Raw genomic sequence first — 7,853 nt, forward strand, 5'->3', positions numbered from 1 at the left:
ACAGTGGGAGGGCATTCCAGGAGGAAGGACCTCAGCGTGCAAGGTCAGAGATCTGACGCTGGTCCCCTCTAGAGTCAGGAGAAAGTCCCAGTAGGACCTTTCTGTTCAAAGCACAGGGATCCAGCAAGTTTTCAGCATGCGTTTTGTGCCAGAGGCTCTGACAGGATTTTGCCCTCGGAATTTGTCATCACAACCTTGCAGATAGTGTCTCTCATTTGTGTTTCACAGAACAGGAGACTGAGTCACAGAAAGGTAGCATTTGTTCTGTCACTTAGCAAAGGGGCAGAGTGCATAATCGAACTTGGAATTCTTTGGTTCCAAATCCTGCGTTCTTTCCTGTATTTAGAGGGATTTTTAACTCTGCAGTAATCAGCCCTGACTTTTCTTTACGCTGCACGGGCCGTGATCCCTCAAGCCAGGGCCGAGTCTCTGCAGTTTCTTACCTGTGGATCCTGATCTCTGAGTACTCATTACCAGTAGCCTCCTGTTCCTGTGGGTCCTAAGGCTTCATCCCATGAAAGCTGAGGGATGCATAATGGAGCTCTTCGTCCTCCCCTGAGCAGGGGGCACACACATCTGGGGGAGAGTGGTCTGGGGGGCCGTCTGCCTGGGATTCAATCAGGGGACCCTGAGTGGAGGGAGAGAGACGAGAACGAGAGTGGAACAGCAGAGACAGGATAAGGCAGGAAAGCCCATGAATTCCTCCTTCCATTCATCCCACACACATTTTTGTTGAGATCTCCTTGACTCATGCTTTCCTTGAATATTTCATACTTAATGAGCATCCTATTTGTTTCTTACTAATTTCATTAACTTCTCACAACAGCCTCATAAGAAACATACTATTATTGTCTCCATTTTATAGATATGAAAACTGAGGTTGAACCAAGTAAGTAGCATGCTCAAAGCCCTTGGTGAAACCAGGATCCCATCCTGTTCTTTCTGACCCCAAAGCTTGAGGCCCCCTGTGTGAGGCCCTCATCTCCGTGCTGGATATCCTGTGAGGAAAGGGGCAGACACAGGCCCTGACCTCATGCAGCTTACTCTTTTATTGAGGGAGGCAGCAAAACATGTGAGTTAAACTAATAAATATCTAATTATAAGTTATTATGTGATAGAAAGTAACTGGGTAAGTGAGAATTACAGGTCCTTGAATCAGGCATGGCACCTGTCCTTGGGAAAGTCACAGTTTCATGGGAGGCCAAGACAGGCAAAGAAATTATGTCCCTGTGGTAGGCAGAATAGCAGCCCCCCAAAGATGTCCGCATCCTAATCCCCTGGAACCTGTGAATGCGCTACATTACACGGCAAAGGGACTTTGCAGATCGGGTTAAGTAAAGCCTATTGAGGGTGGGGAGTTCCTCCTGGATTATGTGGCCGGGCCCGATGTAATCACAAGGGTCTTGACAAGTGAAAGAAGGAGGCAGAGAGAGATTTGAAGATTCTGTGCGTCTGGCCTTGAAGACAGAGGAAGGAGCCGTGAAACAAGGAACGCAGGCGCCCTCTAGAGGCTGGAAAAGGCAAGAAAATGCATTTCCCCCTGGAGCCTCCAGAAGGAACGTAGCCCTGCTTGCCAATGCCTTCGTTTTAGCCCAGTGAAACCCGTTTTGGACTTGTTTCCTCCAGAACTGTAAGATAATAAATTTATGTTGCTGGAAGCCACTGAATTTGTGGTGATTCATGACAGCAGCAACAAGAAAGTAACACAGACTCACACAGAGCGAGTGACAGGCGCTGCCTGAGGAGCATCCTTCTTTGCTGCTCCTCTCGGTAACAGAACTGTTCACCAGAATTGTTAATGTTTGTGCTCCTCCTATTCTCTCCTGATTGTTCAAATTAAGATTCTTACACACACACAACCACTTCCCGACACTGCTGTTATCAAGCACACCAGTGACCTCTGCTGGTGAATCCAAATGGTCACATTTCAGTCCTCACCTCTCTGGACTTTGCAGCAGCAGGTCATCCAGGAGCATGGCTTGCCTAGATGAAAGCCCTTCTCTCCTTGACTACAAGATATCACACTTTCCCAGGTCCACGGACCTCACTGGCAGCCCCGTTGCTGGCTGCTCTCCAACCAAATGGAGAACGAAGAGCATTAGAGGAGGGAGGACCAGCCCATTCTCAGACCCAGAGGCACTAGTAACCTTGTTCTGGTTGATGACGATGAAAAGTACAAGGCGGATGGAGCAGAGCGGAAGGTGGGGCAGTGGAGGAAGTGGACTGCACAGTGGGGCTGGGATCAGGGCGAGGCAAGCGAGGCACTCGCCAAAATGCAAAATTAAAAGAGTAGCCAAAAACCTCAGTAATTCAGATAAAAAAATGTTTGAATGCGAGATTTGTAAATCAAAAAGAATGCAAAAAACAACAACAACAAAAAAAAACCGTGGAGAATAAAAATCAAAGCGGAAATAACCCAGGATTAGTAAGAGTGCCCTTCAGAACCAATTGGAGTCTGAGGCAGAAGAAAAAATATGTGCCCCGTGTATATGTTTTTGTGTAATTTTATCGTTCATTTTTTCTATAACATTGAAATATTATTAAACACTTGAAAAGTGCTGTGTATTAAAACGTTACTAAGTCTAAAGGTTTCATGTGTACTCAAATCAGAATCTATTATAATGTTGCTTTCCTGACTTTACTGGGAACAAACGCAGAGAGAATAATTTCAAATTCTCCTTCTCTGCTTCTCTCCTTTTCAACTGAGAATACTGCCATGTGTGACAATTTCTCTTGATCAAGTTATGATCTTAGGTAATTATTAACTTTCAGTCGACTGATTCTGCCATTACTTACATTTTTGATATTTTGCACATCATTAATTTTGTTTTTTAAAAATAGTGTATTAAGATATTATTTATCTCGGTTACTGAGATTTCTTGCATCCCCTTAAGATCTGCCTCTGAGGTGAGTGCCTCACTCTCCTCACCCTAACCCTGGCCCTTCTGGAGAGATGGATGCTGAGAGGCCGGAATGTGCAGGGCTACCGGCTGAGGAGTGTGAGCTTCATTCTCTAGGTCAGAGGGCGGCAAACTACAGCCCATGAGAGAATCTGGCCCCATACTTGTGTTTGTAAATAAAGCTTTATTGGAACACAGCCACGCTCATTCATTTACATATGGTCTGAGGCTGCATTCATGCTGCAGTAGCAGAGTTGAGTGGCCGCAACAGACACTCTGTCGGCCCACAAAGGCAAAAGCATTTACTATCTGTCCCTTGAAAGAAAAACTTTGCTGGCCTCTGTTCTAGATGATGGGGGCAAACAGATGCTCAAAAGCAGAGGAATTGGACAATGATGGCTTTTAGGTGATCGCTGTGTGTGAGGGATGGGAGGCGAGAGGCAGAGAGATGAGGGGTCCAGGAAAGAGATCTTGAAGCCTCAGCAATGACGGGGGTCAAGTTGGAGAGAGGGAGACTGATGCTACCTGTTCTTAACTGGGAAAATGAACAAGACGTGGTGAATTTTTGGCTGTAGCAGAAGAAAGGGATAGAGAGAGAGTGACTCCTCTGTGCATGGACTGAAGGAAAGAAGTGGGGGCTGTCGTGCTGTCAGCAAGTTGAGGTATCCAGCGTGGGGGGAGGAGGCGGAGGAGATGAGGAGAGCAACATGGGCCATGCTGGGTGGGTCAATCCAGGGGGCCATTCTAGAGGAGGTGTCCAGGCAGGATGCCGGATTGGGAGATGTCCAGGTCACTCACCTGGGAGAATGAGCTCATGAGAGCATCTGCACGCTCCACGCCCATGTCCCCCACGCTCGCTGCTGGTCTTGCTGCTTTTCTCCTGCAGGACCTCACTCTGTGTGAAGAGACCAGGGAGCCTTTCCGTCTGGGCAGCTGAGGGTGCAGTGGGCAGACTGCCCCTCCTCTGTTCTCTCTTAAGGGGCTGGAGGGGTGACTGAGGTGGGAGAGGGGTGGTCCCATCCCAGAGACCCCAGGTTGAGAGCACACACTCCCCCCTCCTGCAGAGTGGGGCCAGGGATTTGTGACAGACTCACCCGGGTGCCAGGGACTTCTTTCCTGCCTTTGATTCAGGCTCTGGACACACCCAGTCCCTCCAGCTCTGCGTTCAGGGATCCGAGGCTGCCTGCCCTTCCCACCCCAGTGCTCTCCCTCCCTCCCCAGGTCCCTGCTCACATGATGACGATGATGCAGAAAGACAGGAAGAGCAGGGCTGTAGCACCTGCTTCCCCCATGGCCCCCAGCACCACTCCTGAAAAAGGCCACGCATTTCCTGCAGACGAATTGGGTTATTGGTGATTCCCTTATGAGAACTTGGTCTAGTCTCCTCCCACTTCCTGTAGGGCGCCACACTTCTGTGTTCAGGCCCCTTTGCCAGCTACAGAAACAGGGACATGGGTTGGGGCAGGGGCAGGGGCAGGGGTTAGGATGAGGAGAGTGAGGCATACAAGAGCTGGGTTGCAGCCTGTCTTTATCTAAAATGTTGACATTTTGTTCATTGTGGCATTTATTTTGCATTCATTTTTAAATAAAAAATATTGCATCAAAATATTAGTTTTTATTGCTGTGATTTTTTTGGCTTCTCTTTAAATTTTGGACCCATGGTAAGTGCCTCACTCGCCTGACCCTCAGCCCACTCCCGCAAAGCTGGGACCTTTTGTCCCCAGACACAACTGTCCAGGCCTCAGCCCCTCTCCTACAAGACCCACCTCCTTCCCTGGCTCCCCCTACAGCCCTCGCTCCACCCCACAGCCCTGGCCTGGCAGGAAGACGACAGTGACCCTCTGAGTCCCAGGGAATTTCCAGGCCTCACAACCCAGCACAGACCAGAGCTGAGCTCCCCTCTGAAGCTCAGGGGGCTGCTGGGTGGACTGTGGGGTGGGGTGGGTGCTGTCCTCCTCCAGCCCCTCCCCCATCCACCAGTGCACTCACTCTGCAGAGAGAGGCTCAGGGAGACATGCAGGGAGCCCCGAGGGTGCTGAGCTTGGCAGGTGAATTCACCCTCATGCCCTGACTCCACCTGGGGCAGATCCAGGACCCCAGGGTTTGAGGGCTGTGAGGGGCTTAGGGTCTGGCTCCCACGGGCCCAGCTCAGCCTGGCTGGGGGATTGCTGGTGACAACACAGACCAGGCGCAAGGACTGGCCCTCCAGGACTGCAAGAGACGAGCCATTCTTCAGGATTGTGGGTGCTGGAGAAGAAGAGACAGAAGGTCAGAGTGAAAAAGAGATCAAAAGAGGAAGGATGCAGAAGGAGGCAGGATGAGGACAGACACAGGGATATAAGCCGAGGTGGAGGAAAATGCTCACTTTCACCCCTCCCTTGTGGGACTGTATACTTGCCCACCTTCCTTGCAGAACAACTTGGCCACATCTCTCAAAATTGGGAAGAACATTTGAAACAGCTATATTTTGCTTTTTGGAACTTTTCCCACAGACTTGCACACACACTTGTGAAAGGAGACACAAGATTGTTCATTGCAGCATTTCTGTTAATAGAATAAAATGAACGCCATGATTTTCCATTAACAGAAGATGCATATAAATCAGAATCCAGCCGGCCCATGGAATACTGATAGTCACGGAGAAGAATGAGGAGAGTCTGCATTACTGATGTCAAAGGACCCCTAAGATCCTTTAGGTGAACAAACCAAGGCTCAGAGCAGCCTATGGGCACTGGTCACTTCCCAAGGGGGGACTGGGCATCTGAGGACAGACTCTGCTGTGAATTTTGAGTTTTTGAACATGTTAATATGCTACCTGTTCGAAAGTACTTAAATAAGCAACCGGAAGGGAAAATTAAAAGATAAAGCTGGGAGAGTCATCAAGAGACAAATGATAAGAAGCCTCGAGACACGAGCTCTGCTGTAGGAATGTTGCCCTGTTCTCCTTGTGGAGCTGAGGGAGATCGAGAAGTCTGAGGAGAGTGAGGGGTCAATGGGGGCCATGGGGGCTGAGGATGGGAGGGGCCACTGGCATCACCCACAAGGGGTGCTCTGGTCACCACATTGAGTCCAGCGTGAGGCAGGGACCCTGGAAGGGGGCTCCTTCCTACCTGTGCTGTTTCCTTGGAAGACAGTTACAGTCAAGTTCTGTGGAGAATCTGAGAGAGAAAGACATGGTGGACCCGCATGAGTGGTGAGGGCTGTGTGGATATCAGCCCTTGTTCCCAGGAGCTGCATAAATGGGGGAAGGGTGGAGGCAGGCATCCTCAGGACCCCCTCCCAGCCTGGATTCTGGGACCCAACACCCAGTGTATAAGGCCATCACATTTCCATCCCCATTGCCCTCAGGACCCCATCAGGCAATGGGGCATCCTGGCGCAGCACTCACAGGACACGTTGAGGTGGATGGTACTCATCCTGGTCACTCCAGCCCTAGGCAAGGTCACCTGACAGGTGAGGCTGGTGCCGTGGTCCTGGGGCCGTGGGGTGAGGGTGAGCACCGAGGAGAGGTGGGTCCTGGGGCCCAGGGAGGTGAGGGCAGCTGATGTCCAGGAGAAGATGGGGGGTGTGCCCCGCTCACAGCCCCATGGCACAGAGCATGTCAGGTTCCTGGGGTGGCCAGACTCCAGGGTCCCCAAGATGAGGATGTGAGGTGTCTGGGTGAGGGCTGGTGGGAGAGAAAGAGACATGAGAATCAGTAGGGAGGGTCTGAGGTGCAGCCATGAGAGTAGACTCAGTCTTCAATCTAGCTCCTGCCTCTAAACTCTGACCCGCTATACCCCCAACCCCAACAAGGATCAGAGTCTTATCCCAGTCGTGTCATGAGACTCCCATGTCCTTCCCCTGTGGTCTCCACTGGAGCCCTCTCCTTACCCGTCACACGCACAGAGACACGCTTGTCTTTGTAAATATATTTTGTTTTTCCTCTCTCCACCCAAAAAAAGTATGTTCCGTTGTCACTCCTCCTGGCGTCTCTGATGTCCAGGGAGCAGTTGGAGGTGCGGGAGTCCCAAAGGAGGTGGAATCGGCCCTGGGTCTCCTCCTGTGCTTTACGATATGGGTTGTTTGTGGCCACTGGATCGTCTTTGTTTGTGTTGGCCCCTTCCCGGAACCAGTAGCCATAAGCTGGTGTAGAAGTACTCCAGCCATCCCCAGGGTAGGAGACAGTACAGGGCACCCGCACACACAGACCCTCCTGCACCATCACTGACTCGTTCACTGGCGGCTTGTAGCCCTTGAAATTTTTTGAGGGCTCCCTCTGGCCCGCAGCCCCCGTCCTCCACCAGAGCAGGGCCAGCAGCAGCAGCAGCAGCATGTCTGGGGTTGGCAGTCTCAGGTTCCTCCAGGGAAAGTCTGTTTCTCAGCATTCTCTATCGGGAACTAAAAGTTGCAGATTTAGAGGAGGCTCTTACAAGAAGATGAGGGTGAGGTCAGAACAGTGACCCTCCTCAGAGGAGGAACTTCACACCCAGACAGAGCTAGGGCTGGGACAACTCATGGAGTCAACCATCCACCACCCCTCCAAGTCCACTCCTGGGGACCCTGCGCCAGAGAGGGTGAGATCCCCACCCACATTCACACCTCCTGTAGGGCGTGAATCTCATCTCTGGCCTTTCAGTTGATGTCTTTCTCTTCAGGAGTACATTTTCTGTAAAGTAAAAATGTGTCTCTTCTAATCAGATCTCCTATTTCAAGCCTATAGATATTTCTGGAGTTCAATCGAGGCAGGTGTGCAATTCAGGGACAAAGGAGATGAAGGTAGCCAATTGTCATCCCTCCCTCAGCATCCACGTGATGGGCATCTTCTCTTGATCATGAGGTCACACACCAGCCCTGGATGCTGCCCGGAGAGTCACTGTCCATTGGGGAGACAATTGGTATCCCGGCACCAGAACCTCCCTGTGATGGGAAGACATGGAGATACGTGTAAAAGACACAGAGTGAGTAACGTTA

The 7,853-nt window shown here is 50.8% G+C and overlaps 1 pseudogene; it reads right to left on the reverse strand.

The window, feature by feature from the left end:
• Window positions 1–202: 202 nt before the first annotated feature.
• Window positions 203–7,215, reverse strand: LOC101387357 (sialic acid-binding Ig-like lectin 8; annotated as a pseudogene).
• Between the last annotated feature and the right edge of the window lie 638 nt (window positions 7,216–7,853).

This window comes from Ceratotherium simum, chromosome 33, assembly GCF_057802395.1.
Source record: "Ceratotherium simum simum isolate JZ-2026a chromosome 33, ASM5780239v1, whole genome shotgun sequence".
Taxonomy (NCBI): Eukaryota; Metazoa; Chordata; class Mammalia; order Perissodactyla; family Rhinocerotidae; genus Ceratotherium; species Ceratotherium simum.